We start from the raw sequence: 23436 nt of genomic DNA on the forward strand, positions 1-23436 counted from the left end.
CAGCCTGCGTGAGCTAAAACGCGTGCATTTCGGCCATCTTTAACCATACGGTTGGCTCTCCTGCCAACCACAACAACTATAACAATACATTCGTAATTATTGTCTAAATATGATCCATAGGTACTTGACTGGATAGTTAATTTTAAAATATTATCGCATGATAACAGCTTCAAAGTGTGACAAATTGTACTGGTAATGTGAAGTGAAAAATTTTATAGGAAAGACTAAGTTAAAAGGCAGATTATCTCTCAATAAATGGTTTTACGTGTGAAATGTGGTGCAATCCTTTACTCTTCCTACTGGACAGAGTTTAAACTTCAAAGCAATTGTCATGTTGTATACGTTGGTAAGGAATACTGGAATTTTTCTCAATGTTAGCATCTATGTTATTTTTGTCTGAGCCAGCCGGCGCAAGTGGCTGCCTGCGGTACGAGTCATTGTCTATATCTTTGTTGGTGTGCGTCGTTATTGGGATTAGGAGACATAACTTCTACAAATTCACCCCGCCGAGAAGGCCCTGCCCTGTTTGAAGCTCGCCAGTTCTGATGCAATTCAAGTCTGTCGTTACGATCATATCGTCTGTCGTCATGTCGGTAGATTCCATAGTTTCTTCCTTGTCGGTCACGTGGTGGAGAATTTCTCCCTGAACCGTAACAGCGCTCGGGCCATTGCGTCTTAGGTTATTCTGTCTTCCCTGATAATATTTATTTTGGTTCCCATATTGTTTGTTTCTCTGATTGTCTCTGTGACAGTCATTACCGCGGAGAGGTGATCTTTCCCTGTAATTATTACTGCTCTGCCAACGGTTGTCTTACGGGTGGTGTCTGTTTTGGTCACGATTTGTGTGGTGAGGATAGCCTAGTCGTGTCCAGTTATTATTTCTTTCATCTCGGAATTGCGACGGATGTGACCTGTAATTGTTGTGTTCCTGTTCTCGCATTCCGCGATTGTCAGTGTTAATTTATAATTCCTGTAAGAATCCCTGAAAAGCTTAAATGTCGCCTTTCAACGTCCTGCCAAAATAATATGCCGTAAATGTTCAGGTAATTTGATTAAGCAAATGCGGATGAGTTCTGGGGGGCTGTATGTGTTTGACAGGTACTGATTCTTGTGCAACATGTCTTCAAAATATTTCACAAGACTGGAAAATTCAGATTGTTTGAAATGTTTCATCTTTATGATGCCATGTTTTACTCGGTCTTGTGTGGCTTGAGACGAATATGCTGAGAGGAAGGCACGGTAAAATCCTCCTTCACTGTGGCAATCGTGAATGACCGATCGCATTCTTACAGCTGGTTTATTCTGTAAGTAGCCACACATAAATTCTAATCTGTGTTCTAATTACCACTTTGGGGGAAAACAGTGAGAGAATTGATGAAGCCACGCTTGTGGATGAATGTCGTTGCCAGAATTCATAAATTTTTTGAATTTACATGTAGTAATGAACAGCTTATAGTCAAAATCATCATGTCGGCGAGTCGCATGTCGGTCATTGTTACGTCGTTTCGGCGGTTCCCTTGCCTATTTCTTGCCAATTTCTTTCAAAATTTCCAAAGTGCCCTGTGTTATTATTTTGTGGCTGTTCCATATTTCTATGTCCCTCTTCCCGTATAGGAGAGCGAGTGTCCTCTGAAACACGTAATTCTTATATTACTTGTGCCAACTGATCTTGTACTCCCCGGATTTCTCTTTTGTACTGTGTATTGATTTGATTCTGATTTTGTTTGAATTTTCTAATTTGTTCATACTCTTCTGTGCCATTAAAGACTACTGGTTCTGTGTCATTCAGATTATCATCTACCTTTGTAGATAAATTATTTAGCTGATCCGAAAGTTCGACTACTTTCTCTGATAATGAACTAATTTCCTCCATGTGTCTTTCTGAACCCATTTTCAGAGTATCTACTGTGTCCTTTAAGTTTTCATGAGTTTTTGCAAGTTGCGTAACTGAAACAGTAGATGCAACTGAGTCAATTTTAGATTGCAAGGTCTCATGATTTTCATGAACAATAGTTTGCAGTTCTTTTATGGCTGCTTCGTGATTCTATCATGCATTTTCATGCTGCGAAGAAATAGGTTGAAAATGCTCACAAATTTGTGTTTGTCACTGCAGACTTTTTAACATTTTGATTCTATGTAATGTAGCTCAGTAGTTAAATCTTCACGTGTTTGTTCAAGCGGGTTGTCTAACTTTCGAAGATTTTGTTCCATTGTGTCTAACTTTTGAAGATTATGTTCCACTGTGTCTGACTTTTGAATCTTTTGCTGTGTTTGTCTCTGATTTTGTTCCATTGTGTCTAACTTTTGAAGCTTTTGCTGTGTTTCTCTCTGATTTTGTTCCATTGTGTCTAACTTTTGAAGCTTTTGTCCCATTTGCTGCATTAATTGTAATAACAATGCACTGGTCTCTGAAACATGTTCCTCAGTGCTTTTCGGCAGTGAATTTGCACCGGCAACATTCACATTTGGCAAGCGGAAAATGTGTCTTGACCCATTTGAGAAAACGATAAGAACCCAAAACCTGAGTCTACAGTATTTGAAATATTGTGTTCTGTCGTTCCCGATTCCTAAGACGAGCTGTTGCCGACCGATCGATCGATAATGCTTCCCTGTTCACTACCTGCTTCACTGTCTACACCATTATTTGACGCCCGCTCCATTTCCCTATGCACAGTTACCAAATTACGACTTTGAATGTCTGGTAATTCATTACATAGTGGTGCTGGTAAGCTACGCTCATCGTCACTATTATTTCTCAGTTTACTTTGGAGCCTATTGTTACGTTTTTCACATGCCATTATTGTCACAATATTTCACACGATAACAGAAAAAGGCACAATTTGAAGAGCAAAAATAAGAGAACACATTAACATAGCGCTGAAAGTAATATCTAGTTAATTACAAGCACAGATGCTAAATATTTGGTGCAAATCTACATGCATGCCACAACTGTTTTACTGGACAACAATGAAAGACTGCAACTATAAAGGAGATTCTCTCCATAATTACATGCTAGCAATAAACAAAACCTACACTAATTACACAAACTACAAGAAAAAATCTGAAGATTCCAGTGAGTTATCCCGGCAGGGTCACCATATGAAACGTCCCCTTAGAAAAATTATAGATGAATGTGCTTAAACTGACACACAATACTTTTAGCGCAACACAATCTGACTTTCAATAATCCCTACAAAAGAATGGCCCTGACTAACATTAACCTATACCTCTCACAAATCACTTACCTCACAAAATACTTCGTTACTCAAGCTACTGCAATACAGCGAGCGCCACTACTGCCAGCTAAATGAAAGATTCGAACTACTGAACGCATTAACTACTGATAGGCATAGTTAGCAAATGAAAGATTTTGATAGAGAGCAAACAATGTATTTACCACAATAGTGTTCAAAAGTCATAATGTATATAGCAGTTCCTGACATCCAGTCTTACAAATTTCAAAACTCCGCCATCTCTATCCCCACATCCACCACTGCTGGCGGCTCACCTCCAACTGCGCAACACTACGCACTGTTAACATCCATCTTCCCAACACTACAATGGCAGACAACAATGCAAACTAGCCACATACTGCGCACAGCACAGCCAGTGATTTTTAATACACAGCGCTATGTGGCGTTACCAATAACAAAACCTAAACAGCCTACTTACTAGCTCCACATTACTTTAAGAGTTGCCATTAAACGTTGTCTATCGGCGCAATTAATGGTATAAGTACACTACTCGCCGTTAAAATTGCCTCACCAAGATGATGACGAAATACAGATGCGAAATTTAACCGACAGGATGAAGATGCTGTGATATGCAAATGATTTGCTTTTCAGAGCCTTCACACAAGGTTGGTGACGGAGGCGATACCTACAACGTGCGGAAAGTTTGCAACCGATTTCTCATACACAAATAGCAGTTGACAGGCGTTTCCTGGTGAAACATTGTTGTGATGCCTCGTGTAAGGAGGAGAAATGCGCACCATCACGTTTCAGACTTTGATAAAGGTCGGATTATAGCCTATCGAGATAGCGGTTTATCGTATCGGGACATTGCTGCTCGCTTTCGTCGAGACCCAAAGACTGATAGCAGAATATGGAATCGGTGGGTTCTTGAGGGTAATACGGAACGCCGTGCTGGATCCCAACGGCCTCGTATCACTAGCAGTCGAGATGACAGACATCTTATCCGTGTGGCTGTAACGGATCATGCAGCCACGTCTCGATCCCTGAGTCAACAGATGTGGACGTTTTGCAAGACAACAACCAACTGCACCAACAGTTCGACGACGTTTGCAGCAGCTTGGACTATGAGCTCGAAGACCATGGCTGCGGTTACCCTTGACGTTTCATCACAGACAGGAGCGCCTGCGATGGTGTACTCAATGACGAACCTGGTTGCACGAATTGCAAAATGTCTTTTTTTCGGTTGAATACAGGTTCTGTTTACAGCATGATGATGGTCACATCCGTATTTGGTGACATCGCGGTGAACGCACCGTGGAAGCGTGTATTCGCCATCGCCCTGGTGTATGACCCGGCGTGATGGTATGGGTTGCCATTGGTTACACGTCTCGGTCACCTCTTGTTCTCAGTGATGGCACTTTGAACAGTGGACGTTACATTTCAGATGTGTTACGACCCGTGGCTATACCCTTCATTCGATCCCTGCAAAACCCTACATTTCAGCAGAATAATGCACGACCGCATGTTCCAGGTCCTGTACAGGCCATTCTGGATACAGAAAATGTTCAGTTGCTGCCCTGGCCAACACATTCTCCAGATCTCTCACCATCTGAAAGCATTTGCTCAATGGTGACCGAGCAACTGGCTCGTAACAATACGGCAGTCAAAACTGTCGATGAACTGTGGTATTGTGTTGAAGCTGCATGGGTAGCTGTGCCGTACACGCCATCCAAGCTCTGTTTGACCCAATGCCCAGGCGTATCAAGGTCGTTATTACGGCCAGAGGTGGCTGTTCTGGGTAGTGATTTCTCAGGATCTATGCACCCAAATTGCGTGAAAATGTAGTCATATGTCAGTTACAGTATAATATATTTGTCCAAGGGATACCCGTTTATCATCTACATCTCTTCTTAGTGTAGCAATTTTAATGGCCAGTGTTGTGGAAATATTAGTTTGTCAGATTAGAACTATCTACATTATACTGAAATATTTACAAAAACAGCAGGAAATATAAGTCGCATAGGCTAATTATAGTGTAGAAGAATTGGATACCGTCATTTGAACGGTTACTGTATTGTCTTCACCCAAATCAGAGCTCTGCCATTGTGCCTGCTCTAACTCGCAGAAGTGACTTGGTACTACACTGACAGCTACTTTAGTTCATTCTCAATATATTGTAATTATGTAGTTCTCAATTCGTTCGAGTTATCAATCATTCATAATAGAAAACGCAGTCATAACTCAGTCACTCAAAATGATTAAGAAATTTTACTTGTTAGAATGAAATCAGGCGATGATTCTTTTTCTCTGTAGGCTCGTGCTTTCCGGCAGTCTGCTAATATGTACAAATAAAATGCCTCGTATTTTAGGGAGTGTTGTATAATCAGTCGGGAAACCTCAGATCAAGCGGATATTTGGCTTTGATGAAGTTTAACCTTACAAAGAAATAATGGACCTCTTGGATTATTAAATGCAGGTTCGTATCCAGTCTTTCGGAAGTTCCCTTCTGATTAACAACTACGCAATCTATCGATAAATATCATTATTTCGTAAATGTGAAATAATGTAAATTGTTACACACCTTTTGTATGAAGGTATCCCTTTTAATCGTACAATTTCGTATCAGTTATCTTTCATCATGAATTTCAATATTCAGATTACAATTCCTCAAACAATGCTCAGGCTAATCGGCACGAAGACAATCTCGGTAGCTTTTTTCTAACAACCACAAGAGAGAGTACTACAAAGAGTACTTATGTGCTCGTGGCATAGCTATTGTATGAAACTACTTTGCCTATGGATTCTGCGAGTATGAAGATAGAAATTTAGTAAACGTCATTCAAGGGTAGAACTGTATCAGAATAATTCATCGAATATAAAGAGATATTACAACATCTTGGACAGGATATTCGCTTCGTTTTTGGCACAGACATATATCGTGTTTAACACCGTCGTTTGGGGTACAGTCGTTCAACTTTTCTATCCAACCTTGTAAATGCATTGTTAAAGTGACTACCTGCCGCAGTTCAGTTGTAGTTTCGTAAAATTGTGACTTCCTCACAAAGGCACTCGAAAGCCGTACCATTGAGCTGTTTCCGCGAAAATGTATTATTTTGGTGATTCGCTCCGCTGTGTGGCGATGCCTGCCAGGCAGTCGGCGTCATACTGGCAGGGGGCGGAGTGCGACGCCTGCCGCTCCGCCCCCAGCAGGCGGCTGGCTGGTCGTTATCCCTTTGTCGTTCCTCCGGAGAGACTTTAATCTCGTTCCCCTGGCTGGCTGGTCTCACTCGGGCGCACTTCATCTCTCTCGCATTTTAGTCGAGATTATTTTTAAAGCTTTCTCCTGTTACAAGCCGGAATACGATTTCTGTGCAATCCTCTTTTCACCCGGCCCTCAAAGTGCGCCTCTCCTCGCTCTCCTTGTTACACAGAAATCGTACGACCATCACTGACACTGCGATCCAGAGTATCTGAGCCACAAGTCGATTGATCTGTTTCATTTGCCCGAGGACAGCTCACTACACACGCGTATCTACAACTGTTTCATGTTGGATAATATCAGTCGGCAGAAAGACACTTTGTTAAGTGATCATGGAAGCTTTGTGTCCACTGACTCTGATTAGGAAGATTGCCGCTGTGAGGTGGGGAGAGCGGATAAAGGATTATGCGGAACTGAGTTTTGTATTACAGAGTGACCTTCAATTTTACTTTCGATAACATAAGCTTTAGCCCTCTCTGATCCTCAAGCGTAAAAATCGGCAATGGAGGCCGTATTAGAATGCACGTTCATCAGTTGACACGAGGAAACCAGTACTCGATACCTGACTTACCATTTAGATTGCAAAAGTATTTTCTAAGCGCTACAGTCCGAAACAGCGTGACCGCTACGGTCCCAGGTTCGAATCCTGCCTCGGGCATGGATGTTTGTGTTGTCCTTAGGTTAGTTAGGTTTACGTAGTTCTACGTTCTAGGGGAATGATGACCTCAGAAGCTAAGTCCCATAGTTCTCAGAGCATTTGAACCATTTGAACCAAAAGTAATTTCGGCCATGGTGTACTTCTGTTACGTGGATAGTTAGAAAGGTAGAATAAAATTGCCAGCCGGAAACCGTAAACATTTCGCGACCGTACTGCGGTCAGAATGTCAGAAACCTTTACACTCTCGATCGAGACTGCAAGCGAGTTTAACAGAAAATCGTATGGCGCGTGGAGACCAAACTGCGTTCTAAACGTTATGGTTGGTTGTTTGGGGAAAAGGAGCCAAACTGAGAGGTCATCGGTCCCATCGGATTGTGGAAGCATGGGAACGGAAGTCGATCGTGTTCTTTTAAACTAACCGTGCTGGCATTTGCCTGAACCAACTCAGGGAAATCACGGGAAACCTAAATCAAGACAGTCGAACTCGGGTTGGGACCATCGTCCTCCCGAATGCGTGTCCAATGTCTTAATCACTTCCGTACCTCGCTTGGTGTAACGTGGTGTATGATGCACTTAGGTAGGACGGCACAACGTTTTGACCAAGCGGTAAAGACACTAACAAATTCGTCAAACAAATACAAAAGAACTGAGGACCGCTGACAGGTCAAGAAGAGCAGTGCCGATTCGGTCATCATAAATGTTGTCCTAGACTACGTAAATACTCGATCCCCACTATCCTAGAGAAATAAATTATCAGAATAGATTGCGTTTATCACGTTCGCACTCAATTACCTCGTTATGGTATGCTTTCTCTTGCGTGTGGCACCGTTCCATCGTTGATGTTACTCTTGCTGCCTTGCGGGAACATCAGCGGTCAGTAGCAAATCCAGCAGCCAGCACTGGTGGCCAATCAATGGCTCTAGCAATATGGCTCCAGTCCTGGGCAGAAGCTGTCCTACAAATCCAGCGTCGAAAGAGCCTGACAGTCTGCCATACATGCCCGAAAGATTCTGCATTCAGCGCGACATAATGGCATCCGACATTGCAGTCCACCTGGACGGACAATGCGGATATTTGATCTGGCAGGGATAGTGTACTCGCCAAAACGGCTTCTGAATGAAACACGTACGTCGCAGTCACCACAGTTTCCAAGATGGACCTACAGACAGGGCATGCCTACCCCGCCAGCGAGCTGAAAACCGCCGTACCAGGGTGCTTTCGACTTCCACTCAGCGCTAATGCAGCATCCACGGCAGACCTGAACCAGCTGTTAGATTCAACGGATTTCTCTATGGATTACGTACCCACCAGCAGGCAGAGAAGACACAGCAACGATGTGTATTCCGAGTAATAACTAAAGTGATCTTGAATACTGTTTCTTGTGTCTCATGATGCCTCACAGTTCCTCCGTCTCCTGGGCCTGCATCCTGACTTAACAGTAGGGTTTTCCAACTCGGGACTGGGCGACCGCTACAAATTGGTCGTCAGAATTGCTACAGCCCAGTTCCCGTATGGTAGGGCAACTATCCGACACGTCAATAGCAGCAAGGCACACAGAATGAGACAAGGAGGAGGCACTGTCATATGTTCTCAAAAGAAAATATTCAGTGCCTTGCTACGTCCAGGTTAGATCTTAATGACTTCGAATTTTGCCTTGCATAGATCGAGGGAACCCGCAGATTTATTGCAGTTGAAGGGTAGTAGTCGGCAAGAGTATCTTATTCCGACACTTTGTAAGGCTTGTAATTTAACGGTGTATAGTGCACCACGTGAAAGATTTGTGCCAGCAACATGTATTACGAGTAGGTCTGAAATGTTTAAAACTGTAGTAAATTTTCGCCCTTCATACGTTTACCCTTCGGCCGCTAATCTCATAACTAGACCACGGATTTTTAGGTCATAAAAAGTGTGTTTTAGGCACCTATAATAGGCTCCTTCAGTAGTTTAATTAGGCTATTTAAACCTAAAATAGGCTCTAATAAAGTGATGCAGAGAATGCAGAGAAAACAAAAATAAATTAAAATACACAATGTTGACAGTATGAAAACCTCATCAGTCATTAAAACAAGGAGAATGTATATTTATGTTACAGAGCACAGCAATCTGCAATATTAATGTTGAACATAGGCGCGCAGTCCGGAACCGTGCGACTGCTACGGTCGCAGGTTCGAATCCTGCCTCGGGCATGGATGTGTGTGATGTCCTTAGGTTAGTTAGGTTTAATTAGTTCTAAGTTCTAGGGGACTGATGACCTCAGCAGTTGAGTCCCATAGTGCTCAGAGCCATTTGAACCACGTTTTTTTTCTTTAAACGTAACTCCAAATATTTTTGAGTTCCTATAAGATAAAGATCTCGGTAAAAAAGAGGTGCCAATGGTTTAATTAATATATTCGTAGTTTCACATATTCTGACCATAGCTGGCTATACGCTGAAATAGAACGTTCTACATCAACAGATGTGACACGGGCGTAGTTCATTTGCGGCACATGTTAGACAGGAATTCTGCGGTCAGGAGTGTTGAATTTTCAACTTAGTATGTCGGCAGCTGCACACAACTCCTTCAGGCCAGTGTTCTTCTTCAAAACCGTTTGCATTTTTGCTCGTACGTTTTCCCCTACTTCACCTGGCGCTTCATTAATTTTCATTTTGACTTCTTCAAGCAAAGAAATATTGTCGTAGATAGGTCTCCCTGAGCCTTATAATTGTGAAATTATTGTTACCATAAATGTCTAGTGGGCCCTAATGTAAGTTAAGTCCCGTTGTAAAGAAGTATCTTTGAGTACCTCCATTGCTGGAGTTACGGATGCAGCATCCTCCGGTATATTTTCAACCACCTTCTGGACAGCTGAGAGTTGCGTACTATAGTATTCTGCTGCTGTCATCCACGTGCCACAGCGGGTGACAACAAGCTCTGGCAGCAATGGGACATCTGGAAGCTGTTCATCGAATGACTGTATTCTTGATGGTGCCTTGACAAAAATTTGGTATAGCACCTTCAGCCCATTCTTCACAAACTGTGCTATTGTTTGTTAGTTAGTTTTTGCAAGCTATTTTGAGTAAATCAAATGTGCGCTGGATGGAGCATCTGGATCTAGCTTGCCAGTAAATCAGGTTTGCAATGTAACGGCCAAGACTGTCAGTAGTTTCATCCACAGAAATCCATATACAAGATTCTCCAACATCTTCTCGGATTCTGTGCAATACAGCATATTAAGCTGAATCCACACAATTCTTACGTGAAGTTGACTCTGCAGGAATGGACTGATGGCAGTACTTCTCACGAAAACATCTGAAAATAGGGTTTTCTTGTTTCGGAAAGGGGATGTTTGCTGCCACAAGTGCATGACACAAATCACTGCAGAACTTGTTTTTTCGGAGGATTCAACAGACGTATTGGATAAAAGATCAGTTTTGACTTTCGTTCAACATTAGCTTTATGTGCGATTCCGTCTGCATGCTGAGTTAAGTGAGATTTCTTAACACTCGAAACCTAATACGAGAGAAAAGGGAAATGCAGTTTAGATTTGCATGTGAAGAGTATTTGGTATTACTAAAGGATAGAGATAAATAATAATCCTAAGTAACAGGAAAATAAGAAGTCAACTAACCTCCTTGTTGCATGCTTGGCAGAAAATAGTTTTCCGTCAGTTGTATAATGCGGAAAATCTTGCAGCCACTGCCTTATGTGAGTAGACTTTGAACTAGCTGATTTCGTCATGGTGTAGTATTCTCCTACAGAAACTAGAATTTATTTTGCACTTAGAACGTCAGTAACACTTAACACGTCGCTCGCTACAAAATGTACTGATTTGTTTTCGCTGGGAAAAAGTGAAGGTTTCTTTTTTTTTACTGCGGTGCCTGGGAGCGGCAGGGGAAGTTCCGTACTCGTTGCTGGACATATGGCACCTTACAAATGGCCGCCCCTGCTGAGCAAGGGAATTGAATCTACCGGTGCTTCAGATGAAAACATCTCCCTACTGGCAAAATATTTTTGGAACCGGAAAATTCACATATAATACCTTTCACGAAACAGAGTGGTTTGAGAGTGCTGCCTGTAGACAGCAGCAAGAAACTGCGCGAAGGGCAGTAATTTAGCTATAGAGGGCGTCCAAGATTAACATTGTGAATTTTTAATCTGTGCTCAGCTTAAGGCCTATGAAACCGTTTCTTTGCGAAAATACACAGCTGGCCAGAACCCTACGAACCAAATATTTTCAAATATAACATTTAGTACTCCTACGTTCGATTCTAATGTGTAACTCAAATATTTCACCGGTTCCCATTCGCTCACCGAAGTTAAGCACTGTCGCGCTCGGCGCGTACTTGGATGGATGACCATTCAACCGTGACGAGTGCTGTTGGTAGTAAGGCAAGCAAAGGAATTGTAAACAGTCTCTAAGGACCTTCGCCTTCGACGAGACATAAAGCCCTAAGTTTACTTCCTTTCTCTAATCTTTGAAAACACAAGAACTCTATGTCAGATTATTGAAATAGGTACTTTTTAGGATTTTGATGCCGAAATAGGAAAAATTTGGCGTCAACGTCGAGATACGCAATTTTAGTTCCTATAGAACTAACGGTATTTAGTTTAGTTAGTCATGAAACGCATGAGTAGCAACTTATATGCAAATTGGAGCTTAGGAAAAAAAATAGGTTTTAACGTAAAGTTCCATTATCTTTTTTACATATGAATAATAAAACAGCTATAAAGATTATTTGGTATTAACAGGGATAGCGATATAAAAAAAAGAAAAAGAGACCGAAGTGTTAGGCAAATACGAAGCATGGGCGCATATGAACTAGCCACCTTGCTGCACGCTGGGCAGAAAATAATTTTTCCATCTGTCGTATAGTGTGCAAAAACTTGGAGCCACTGTGTTATATGATGAAATAGGCATTTTTTAGTACATGAAAGCCGAAATAGGCAAAAATAAGCACTACCGTCGAAATAGGCTTCTTTAGGTCCTATAGAATTAATTCTATTAAGTGTAAATGGTCATGAAACGCGTAGCTACAAATTTTTATGCAATTAGGGACTCAGGAACGAAATAGGTTTTTACCTAAAATAGCCGTCTACTCATAACTCCCTTCTCTGAGGACGTTCCGGTGTTTACGGACGATGAATTAGCATGAGGTGAAACATGCTTACGGGTGGCCAAGATACTTACCGACGGCGATTTAAAAACCTGTGCCTCGTGTCATGAAGCGCTTATATACACGGTCAGTGAGTTAGTGGAGGGTGTGCACCAGAGGTACAGGAAGCAAAACAATACGCGGTTTTGTAGGGAGAACTTCGAAAGTCTGACACAGAAGGGAAATGAAACAGTTTAATCATTTTGTGACTAATACGAAAAATCAGGACACAGACTTAAGAGCTGTCCCATAAGCCACATGCGGACATAGCCTTTCTCAAAAAAGCGGGAAATGGAGCGCTGGACGTATTTTTCAGAGGGATTTAACTTGGTTTTCCTCGACAGATGCGAATGGAAAACCCGCACATTTAGCCGCAGCACTTCGTGTTCCTACATAATAAGAAGTGTATAGTGCAACTAGGGTGCTTCTAAAGGAGCACTGTCGCAAACCACAATGCCATAGTAGCCAGAAGTTCGGGCAAGGGAAAGCACAATGCGAAAAATGAAGAATTAAACGCCGAAGGCAATACTTCTTTCATCGGGAAGCGTTGCCAGAAGATTTCGACTGTAAAAACATACGCAGACACGGATGGTTGCTTGAGAGCTCGGATAAAAAGGAAGTATATGTTGTGGTTGGCAGGAGAGCCAAAACAGGGTTACTAAAGGAGGCCGAAATGCACGCGTTTTAGCTCACGTAGGCGGGCGTGAGGTCTGGAACATGACAAGGGAAATAGAATTGAGAAAAACGGACGTAGCTAGTGGAATACTTAACTTTAATCCATTAATGAAGAACGTCCTCTGGACGGTACATGATGCACAATATCAATAAAAACTGATCATGGCGCCTTGCTAGGTCGTAGCAAATAACGCAGCTGAAGGCTGTGCTAACTATCGTCTCGGCAAATGAGAGCGTAATTTGTCAGTGAACCATCGCTAGCAAAGTCGCCTGTACAAGTGGGGGCGAGTGCTAGGAAGTCTTTCTAGATATGCCGTGTGGCGGCGTTCGGTCTGCAATCACCAATAGTGGCGACACACAGGTCCGACATATACTAACGGACCGCGGCCGATTCAAAGGCTACCACCTAACAACTGTGGTGTCTGGCGGTGACTCCACAGTATAAGTCTTTACTACATACTGGGGCACACGTATCGGTGTGAGGCTGGATGTCGGGGACAAGAGGAGAATGAAAATGCTGAGATTCAGAATGCGCGCAGTAGGGGATACCAAAATAGATTCAGTGGGAGCAACACAGCTCGAGGTGAGGTTAGGAAACACATCGCTTAAGGAGCAAATGGAAGTGTTGTCAACTGTGTGACAGGGTTTTCTATAATATTCGAGTTGGACTTTCTGGTTAGGCATCATGTTACAGTCAAGTTTTGGCTACAAACAGTTGAACTCAACTGGAATTAGTTTTCGATGCTTGCAACAATTGAAAATGTTCAGTGTTACACGGTACATCAATTGCTTAGTATCAACTAAACTGTGGAAGTATATTAAAGATTTTTTCGCTTGACAGTATCATCAGGTGCATGAAAGTTTATATGGAGTACGATAGATGTCGAGGTTACACGACACATTTAATATATAATACAACATCTCTCAGTCAATGACATGTGAGATAAACAGCATTGTTTTATATGAAGAAGTATCGCAGTTTCTGTGGAAATAAATGGCCACGTTGCTTCCATTAACATTGGAAAGTTTTAGACTGAGTGAGGTAAGTCTTCTGAAGAGATTGGTAGTACCTACACTATACGTGTGTATTAAACCGGGGACCTAGAAACTTATTAACCACAGTCATAATACAGCGTCATATTCCGACAGGTATTTATGTATCCGTGTACTATAAGCAGAAAATATTGTCACTTAGAAGAAGGTGTAATTAGATGAATGACGAAAACTAACTTCACTTAACGAAGGTTTGTTCAGCACTTGCACATACAAGAGCGCGGAGTGAACTGCCTCCGGCCAGAACACGTACAGTGTATACACAGCTGCAGAACATACCAGTACAATGATTCTTGACATTTGTGGAAACTTCGAGAATGTACTCGAACCTAATACAGAAATTAAAAAGTTACAGTCAAGGTGAGTTTTGAACTCAAAACCCTCCATGAAATAGTTTACTATCATACCCACTACGTCCCAGTGCTACTCAGCTTCTTTTGCGACAATATTATCAAAACGTCTCCTCTCATTAATAGGACTATTTATAGATTACCAGATTAAAGAAGGTATAATGAGCACAGTGCAAGTCCTCGGTCACGAAGTATAGTAATCACGCTAAATAAGTTACCGGATGAAACAAGAAAATGTGGATTCTGATGTGATTATCGGTTTTTAAACAAATTAGCAGTAGGCGATGCATATCCAATTACAAATATAACTGAAACTTTGGATGTTCTGGGACAATGTAAACTTTTGTCCTATGACATATTTTATTAATGTATATCAAAAGATTGATGTATGTCCAGAAGATTGCCCATAAGGAGCTTTTGCAATAGCATGTGGTCACTACCACTCTCGCAGAATGCCTTTCTGGTTAAAAAACGCAACTGCAACATTTGAGTGCTTATTAGATGGACTCCTTCCAAGGGATAAAAACATAAAAAAATTCTTAGCCTATTTGGATGACATCATCGTATTTTCAGAAGATATCCAGAGCAATTAAGTGAAATATTTGATAGACTGAAAACAACTTGTCTAACATTAAGCATTGACAAACGTCATTTTGCTCAGTCACAAGTTACATACCTGGAGCATACATTAGCCAAGATGGAGTGCGAATGGATCCTCCTCTCACTTCAGTAGCAAACGATTTTTCAGTTCCATAAACAACCAAGCAACTACTATAATTTCTTAGATTGGCACATTCTTACCAAAAATTCGTCAAAAGCCTTGGATTAATGAAAAAAGATGTAATGTTTGAGATGGTATCAGAATATGAATTAATTTTACAAAAGTTGAAAAAGTCATGGACTTCAGATCCTGCATTAGTTTTTCCGGATTTTTCTAAACAATTTATATTAACAAGTGATATCAGCAATACAGCTTTCGGAGTCATTTTAAGTCAAACTATTCATGGAGAAGAACATCCGGTAGCTTTTGCGCCTCGGCAACTGAATAATGCCCAGCACCATTACTCTATTACAGAAAAAGAGCTATTGGCTTTCATGTACACCGTTTCGTATTTCCGTTACTTTCTATACGGCTATAAAGTTAAAGTCTTTACGATCACACGTCCTTGAAGTGGTTATTACGATTAAAACGCCCTTCAAGTCAGTTAACAAGATGGTCACTGAAACTGAGTGGGTTTCAATATGAAGTAGTTAAAAGGCATGGTGTCAAGCACACAAATGCGGATATTCTCAGTAGGAAAATGGCGATGCAAGTATTGGGATTGAATCTAGTGGATTTTATGAAGACATAAGCAGTAGATAAGGAATGGCATGTGAACAGTAAACGACAACAGTTTCTTACGCAAGGATGTGCACCGTGTAAGTAAACTAAATACAGACCTCGCATCATCGTTCCTGTAGCGCTACTTAGTAAGTGTAATGAGAAGAACATGAATGTGTACTGTCAGGGTGTTGAGATAGGATAGCTACGGGTAGAGGGGTCGCAGATAGGTTTTGGTGGAGAACACGATGTGATGATATGAAACAATATGTCAAAAAATAAAGCAAAATAAATAAATAAAGTAAAATAAAAAAAAATATTTCATGTACTCAACGAACAGATTTGAGTTACGAAAAGATATTTCTTCAGAGATTACCAGAATCAGAAAAACTTTTCAAACATAATTGACGTTTTGAGACTGTTTAACAGAAGTTAAGCGAGTGATAAGTATGCGCTGATGATGATCGACCGCTTTTCAAAACACTTTGAAATGATAGCAATACCAAATCTAAAAGCAAGCTCTGCTACGCCTTGGATAACAATTTGATAAATAATGTTGGTGTACCAGAAACTGTAGTGACAGATCAAGAATCAAATTTTATGGCTGATGATGTGAAACAGTGATGCTGTCTAGTGAAAGTAATGTAATTGTGTACTACTCCATTCCACCCACAAGCAACCACAAGCTGAAAGGTATGTAGCATAGCATAGTGAAGATGTTAAGTTCGTGAACAGTCAACATTTAGAAACGTTTTGATTTAGTGCAGCCAAAGATGTGAACACAGGGCGAGCATGTGAAGCAATTCGTAAACACTTTAAAAGAAGTTTGGTAATAAGTGAAATGTGCAGATACAAAAGGCGCTGGGGCGTCAAGAGTGAACCGGGGATGGTATGAGTAAATCACCTTAGTACAGACTAGGACAATGTGTTACTTGAATAACTCTATATCTGAAAGAGTAAAGCCATGAAATTCTTGGCGAAGTTTCAACGACCGTACGATACAGTGGAGATGACTTTACCAGCCAGTGTCAAGTTGTAATTACCGACAAAGCCGTCGGTTGTACATGTTAGTCGGGTTAAAGTTTTCAAGTGTACAGTTGATACCAAATACGGTACCACAGAAAAAGATATTACCACACAGAACGAGAGTAACACACAGTGTAACTTATGATCTTAGATATAGGTGTAAGTGATAAAATAGTATAACAAGTTTAATTTTTTTGTGTTACCTAGATTAATACTGCTTTTTAAATTTGTTATAGATCTTTCATTAGAAATGCTTTCTTCCTGAAGAGCAAGGAGATTCATGGTAATTCGTTTCTCCTTAGTGCAGTCGAAGATGAGGCCGGAATACATTTTCGTACGTACAATTTTCTTGCACGTACGTGAAGCAGAGCTGATTAAAAGCAACCGTTGGAGAATGGAATCATGTTCTCAAGATCCGTCCGTATCTGGTCAAATTGAAAATTGTCAATGAATCGGTACAAGGGCCACTAATGAAGTGTTACTTGTGTCAGAACAAAGAGATACTAGGTTGTTACATCAATAGGAGACCTTAGCAGTTTTCTCAGGGAGCTAGTTACCATTTGTCCAGTGTGGGGGGTTCGAATTGACATACGATCGTGTACAATCTTGTTCTTTCCAGGAAATATAGTAGACTAGAAGATAAAACTGTAAAATTAATACAAAGTAGATTATTAGCAAATGGAACCATCTGTGATATGGCCGGAGCTAAGTTTCACCTTCCTGCTTCGATTACAGGTTCTAACATTCGGTGTTACTCGAGCACGTGGAAGTATCAGTAGCTGCCAATTGAGAAGCGTAAACATTTTAACACAATCAGGAACACAGCAACCTTGACACTCTTGAGCGAGACTTTGCGCGAGCTCAGCAGAAACTTGTTCAAAGACTGCACACCGAATAGAATTTGTGACGTTATGTAATAGATGGTAGGTAGCACGAAGCATAAACCAGCATGGTTTCACTAAGCTGTAAAGACACTGTAATCAATTCTGTAAGCAAATGTTGTAGAAGTTAATACTACTGATGGCAGGGGAAGAGCAAAAACGGTTCAGTCATTACGAATGACGTCGTAGAGTAGTGCCTCTACTCCACCCCCACTAGCCTAGAGCTGTCGATCAGTAGTATCTGTGGTGTTTATTGTACGGTAACTTTTCAGTTTTGGTCTTACACTTGCTGCCTTACAATGAGATCAAATGATCAATAGACATGAGCAACGAAGTCCACCATCGAGTACTGAAATCAGCACAGCGCTCACAAGTGGTTCGGGATTCTACCAACACTGCAGAAGCTGTTCTTAGATCTCCATCAACACAAGATTCTGAAGACATACCGTACCGGCGGCGTCATGACATCACGACATCCAACATGATGGTACATCTAATGGGACAACGTGGGCAGTGACCTGGGAGGGATCGATTCAACCACATAAGTCACCGTCACCGCCATCTCCAAGCTATCCTACCTCGTCAGCGGACAGCAAACCTCCTCACCAGGGTGTGGTCAACTTCCACTCAAATCCAAGGTGATGCAGCGTCCACAGCAGCCTACAGTCCACTGCTGGATTCATCGGACTCTTCTCTGGCTTACGCAGCCATCAGCCATCGCAGAACGACACGGCTGGGCTTGTAATTCGAATAATAACTGAAGTAATGTTGAATTCTGTTTTATTGCGTCTAACAACGCCATATTGGTCCTGCGTCTATATCCTGATAAAATAGTAGGCATTTTGAGCCCAGAAGAAGACACTCCTGCAATGCGTTGGGACTAACACTCATCGCCAGTAACCAGTTAATACTAACAGTATAAAACATTCGAAGAAGTTCGAATAATTCCTACACATTTAGTTGTTATGGCAAGCTTCAAACTACAAAGATGATTCGCGTCTTCATAAGTCGCAGGCTCTAAGGATGCATCTCGAAGAGTACTTCGTACTGCAAAAATGGTTCAAATGCCTCTGAGCACTATGGGACTCAACTGCTGTGGTCATTAGTCCCCTAGAAATTAGAACTACTGAAACCTAACGAACCTAAGGACATCACACACATCCATGCCCGAGGCAGGATTCGAACCTGCGACCGTAGCAGTCGCACGGTTCCGGACTGCGCTCCTAGAACCTTCGTACTGCAGATAAAGAGATCGTAACACGATGGACTGAACCGCATGACGGTATTCTACCGACTTTATCTGCTGCAGCCGAAAGCTTGTACGTGCATCCCGTTACTGTTCGAACGAACGTTATGGTGTCAAACTTTTGTCAAATACATAAACACTTTCACACGCCATTAAAAATGTATGTATATGTTGCTACATGCAGCCCAGTGATAAATTTTAACTCATCATTTATTTATATTTAGAAATTCCTCTACAGTATATTTGAGCGAGATGGCACAGTGGTTAGCACACGGGACTCGTAATTAGGAGGACGTCGGTTCTAATTCCTGTCTGGCAATCCAAATTTAGGGATTCCATGATTTCCCTAAATTACTCCAGGCAAATGCCAAGATGATTCATCTGAAAAGAGAATGTCAAATTTCCTCCCCTATCCTTTCATAACCAGAGCTTGTGATTCATCTTTAGTGACTACTCTGTGCACGGGACGTTTAACCGTACTCTCTCTTCTATTGTGTGTAATCAGAAACCACCTCCACCGGTTACCCTAACTGATAACAGGCAATGTCGTACAATATGTTTCATAAGTATGTGACAAGTGGTTTACTTACTGAGGAGGTCCAGAATTACCCCGATCAACTCGCTTCATATTTTCTTATAATTTCCGACTAATAATTTTAATGATTTACACTTAAGATATAGCACTGGTTCACAAAAACTAACATATGATTCCAGGAAAGTCATTCCACAAAAAACCTACTCCTCTTCCAAAAATATTCGTTACAGATTAACGATGTTATCAATCACTAAGTCGATGAGAGCGTACAAGTAGTTGTACTGGCTCACTAGCTAAGAGGAAATGTGGCTCCTTTGTGAAGCATAAAGTGCATTAGCTCTTGGTTCCAATCATGCTGGAAGCATAGACACTTTGCCACATTAAATTTTACATTTGTGTGGCCATAGTGTCCGTAGGTACTCTATAATTCTTGATGGTAATTTTCTGTTCTGTCGTTGCAGCTACAAAAATGTCTGATATTTTTCACCAGATGCGTTTCGCTTTATTGAGGTAAAGCAACATCAACGATCTGCAGTTAAATTATTTACGTTTTGATTTGCTTTTAGATCGAAAAACTGTTCGTTAAGAATAATGTTTTGTACTTACGGTGATTTCCGGTCGATTTCTCCCTTATACTGGAACGGCATTTCCCGATGTAAGTGAGAAATCAACCGAAAATCACCGTAAATACAAAACAACATATTCTTAACGAGCTGCTTTTCGATCTAAAAGCAAATCAAAATGTAAATAACTGAATTACAGAGCATTGATGTTGCTTTACCTCAATAAAGCGAAACACGCTTGTTAAAAAAAACCACGCATTTTTGTAGTTGCAACGATAGAAGAAAAAATACCCTCAATAACTTTGTCACATGTTTATCTCTTCTCTTACTGAGCTACAAGATTCTACATATAAAATCAGTAAAGAAGTCGCAACTTTCATCTGTTAAACCTTCTCGCAAACTAAATTTAGTACCCCGTACTTTTATAGTAGAAAAAAATAATAAATTTCAAAATGTCCCCTTATATGGTTTCCTTATACTGTCATAATTTTCAGTTTCTTGTGGATCTACAATTTGCTTAATTTATGTGTTGTACTGAAAAATTTAACTGGGCTCCTCTTTGGCGTACTCTTACTCTTACGATTTACACACTTTTGTGGTACTTCCAAAATACTTCCTGGGTGCGGCACACGATTTCAAGTATACAGAAACCATATCGAGGCAAGACTACGAAATATCTTATGCATGAAATTTGAGCAGGCTTCTATTATGGACACATCTTATTTATTAAGGTATGTTTTCGTCGTCTGCGTATTGTTGTAAGGTGTAATTTTCTGTATTCAAGCAGTGCATACCTTTACAGCGTTGAATAAGTCACTGCATGAATACTTCTAGGATCTCAATTAAAAAAAAACAGCAATTGATTAATATACGTTTTGGCCCTGGTAGATTCCGTACTTCAGTATTGACCACTACCTACCTTGCATGAGAAAAGATCCCAGCGACATTGTTTACACAGCTACGTGAGGCGAAACGAGGTTTAATAAATAAAGTGGAGAGAGTGCTAGGCATATCCAATTTGCGTTTACATTTCGCCAGTTATGTCACTAGAACATGAACACTAAAACACCACAGAAGGTCAGGTGGAAAGCAAAACATTTTGCATATATTTTCACGTCGGTCCACATTGCTATTTCGTGGAAATGGCCTTTATGTGATTTATTATCACTGATTACGCTTAGGATAGCCTAGGCAGCTGTTGAATGGCGATGTGGACGAATACGGAAATAAATGTTTGGAACAGGCTGCAAACAGCGTCCAGAGAGTGAGAGTCGTCATCAAGTGTGGAGTATCTATAATTATGACAAAATCATGAACTATCCGTATGTATAATTTGGCAGTTTGTTCCAATGACTGTATCTTCGCTCTTAAGGTCTGACTGTGACTCACACTTCAGATAGCCATTTTTAATAAGCGCAAACACACATTCTTCACCTCTGATAATGGCAGCTGAACAACATAGGGTTGCACTGAGATTCAAAATCCACATTAAACAAATCGTCCCTTTGCTACTGATTGCACGACAGTCAGTGTATGTTTGGCTATGACACAGGCGAAAGTCGAGGCCATTAGAAACTTTGTCAACAACAAGTTTCTCAGCAGAAATTATATTTTATTAGTGAATCGATCGTCATTGGAGGCTACGGGAATCTGATTTCTTATTACAATGGAAGTAGAGATTTTGAAGATAAAATTTCTGTGTTGGGACTCGAACTGAGATCCTCAATTTAGCACGATTTTGCGCCATTAAGACGATACAGTTCCATTGTTTCATTGGTTTTCCAAGATATACAACTCTTCAGAGAGATGTCTGAGTCTGAATACTGATTCTGAGCAAAACTTTTCGTCATGTCATTTCAAACTGCAGCATGCACACACCACGATAAAGGTTGAAACAGGTACAGGTGAAAAAATATTTCATTCTTGATATCCCACTGTGTGTAGTCAGCAGTGAAGATACGTATAGCTTAGACACTATTAGGGTTGAGGATAGGGAGGAGTAGAGTGGTACAAGTATTCTTCTTACTTAAATATATTTGCATATCAAATGTCAGACAGTTCACAACTGATGCGAAATGAACCATTGAGTACTTAATGCTTCGTGCATAATAATGGCAACCGTTCCCAACATCTCTAATAAAATTAACATGACGGTTGGGGGGTGAGGAGGGGAGAGGAATTTAGAATAATTATATAAGTATACAGTGATTGTCGTGAAAGTGATTAATACAAAACTGAATTACTGAAGATAATATGAAGGACTATTTAAGGTGGTAGGTCACACCTGCTATAGACTGTGGAGACAAACTGTCCATGACTTCCGAAGGCAAATCCTCAGGGTGAGTTTCTGAGATGACAGTGGTATGAACTGACTCAAAATTCCCTACATCACACATGGAAGTCGTCAATCAATGGTAGCATGAGTGGCTCTAGCCTGAAACTACGTGTCGGATGGCCGAATATTTCCTAAGTCCCTCCAAACGCATCAGACCAGCCGGTGGCTAAAGCTGGCGAAGATAGTCGATAGGCAGTTGAAGCTATGAAACTGAAGTTACGAAGAGAAGATACGAGATGAAGTGATTTCTGTGCTGCTGCACGCGGCAAGGAAACTACACCTCTACACGCTTTGCAGTATATGATTGGGTGGTCTCTGAAACTTCTGACCACCGAACAATTACAATTACATTTAGCGAGCTGATGGTCCCTTCTCCTAGGCTCTGTATTACTCGCTTAACGAAAGTTCTCCATTCTAGAAATTCTTCCCTATTACCTACCATCTCTCTTCTCGACCAATGATGCAGATCCCCTCTAGCACTGTTTTGCTCTCTGTGAATTTGGAAAACATTTGGATGAAACAGTGTTTACAGTTTTTACTTCTGTAAACAAGTTTTTTGTTTTCGAAAGGTCTAGCTTGCGATTTACTTACAGATCCCCAGCGTCCGTTAGAAGTTGTCTTTCTTCATTTGACAGACAATAGCAGCCCCCTCTGAAAATTCTTCCTCACTCCTCACAAAACATTTCGGCTGCTACAGGGCATCTTAACTTGTTTATATCTGCATGGCGGCGCTCTGGGACGTCCCAGTGGAGCGTGCGGCGAGTTGCAGCAATCACTGCTTCCCATCGCTGGCCTTCTCAAAAGGATGCAATAGGCTCGCCGACTGTTTAGACGCTGGGCACAGATCCTGTCTCGGCCAGTGTACCTTATTTCTCTTTTTTCTAGATAGCATGGATGTATGTGATGTCCTTAGGTTAATTAGGTTTAAGTAGTTCTACGTTCTAGGGGACTGTTGACCTCTGAAGCTAAGTCCCATATTGCTCAGAGCCATTTGAAAAATCTTCTATTCCAATTAATTATTCAGTTCGTGGGTGGCTCTAACGTGAAGTTATGGAAATTTACGTACGTTGCGTGACTTTTCTGGAAAACTGCCCCTAACAACTCCTAGTCATCAGATAAAATTTTGCCATGCTATTTCTAGTTGAAACATGCACACATCTCCCTACTGGTGAAATAAACCGATATTAAACTTCTGTTTTTTATTACA

The sequence above is a fragment of the Schistocerca gregaria genome, chromosome 5 (genome assembly GCF_023897955.1).
Source record: "Schistocerca gregaria isolate iqSchGreg1 chromosome 5, iqSchGreg1.2, whole genome shotgun sequence".
Lineage (NCBI taxonomy): Eukaryota > Metazoa > Arthropoda > Insecta > Orthoptera > Acrididae > Schistocerca > Schistocerca gregaria.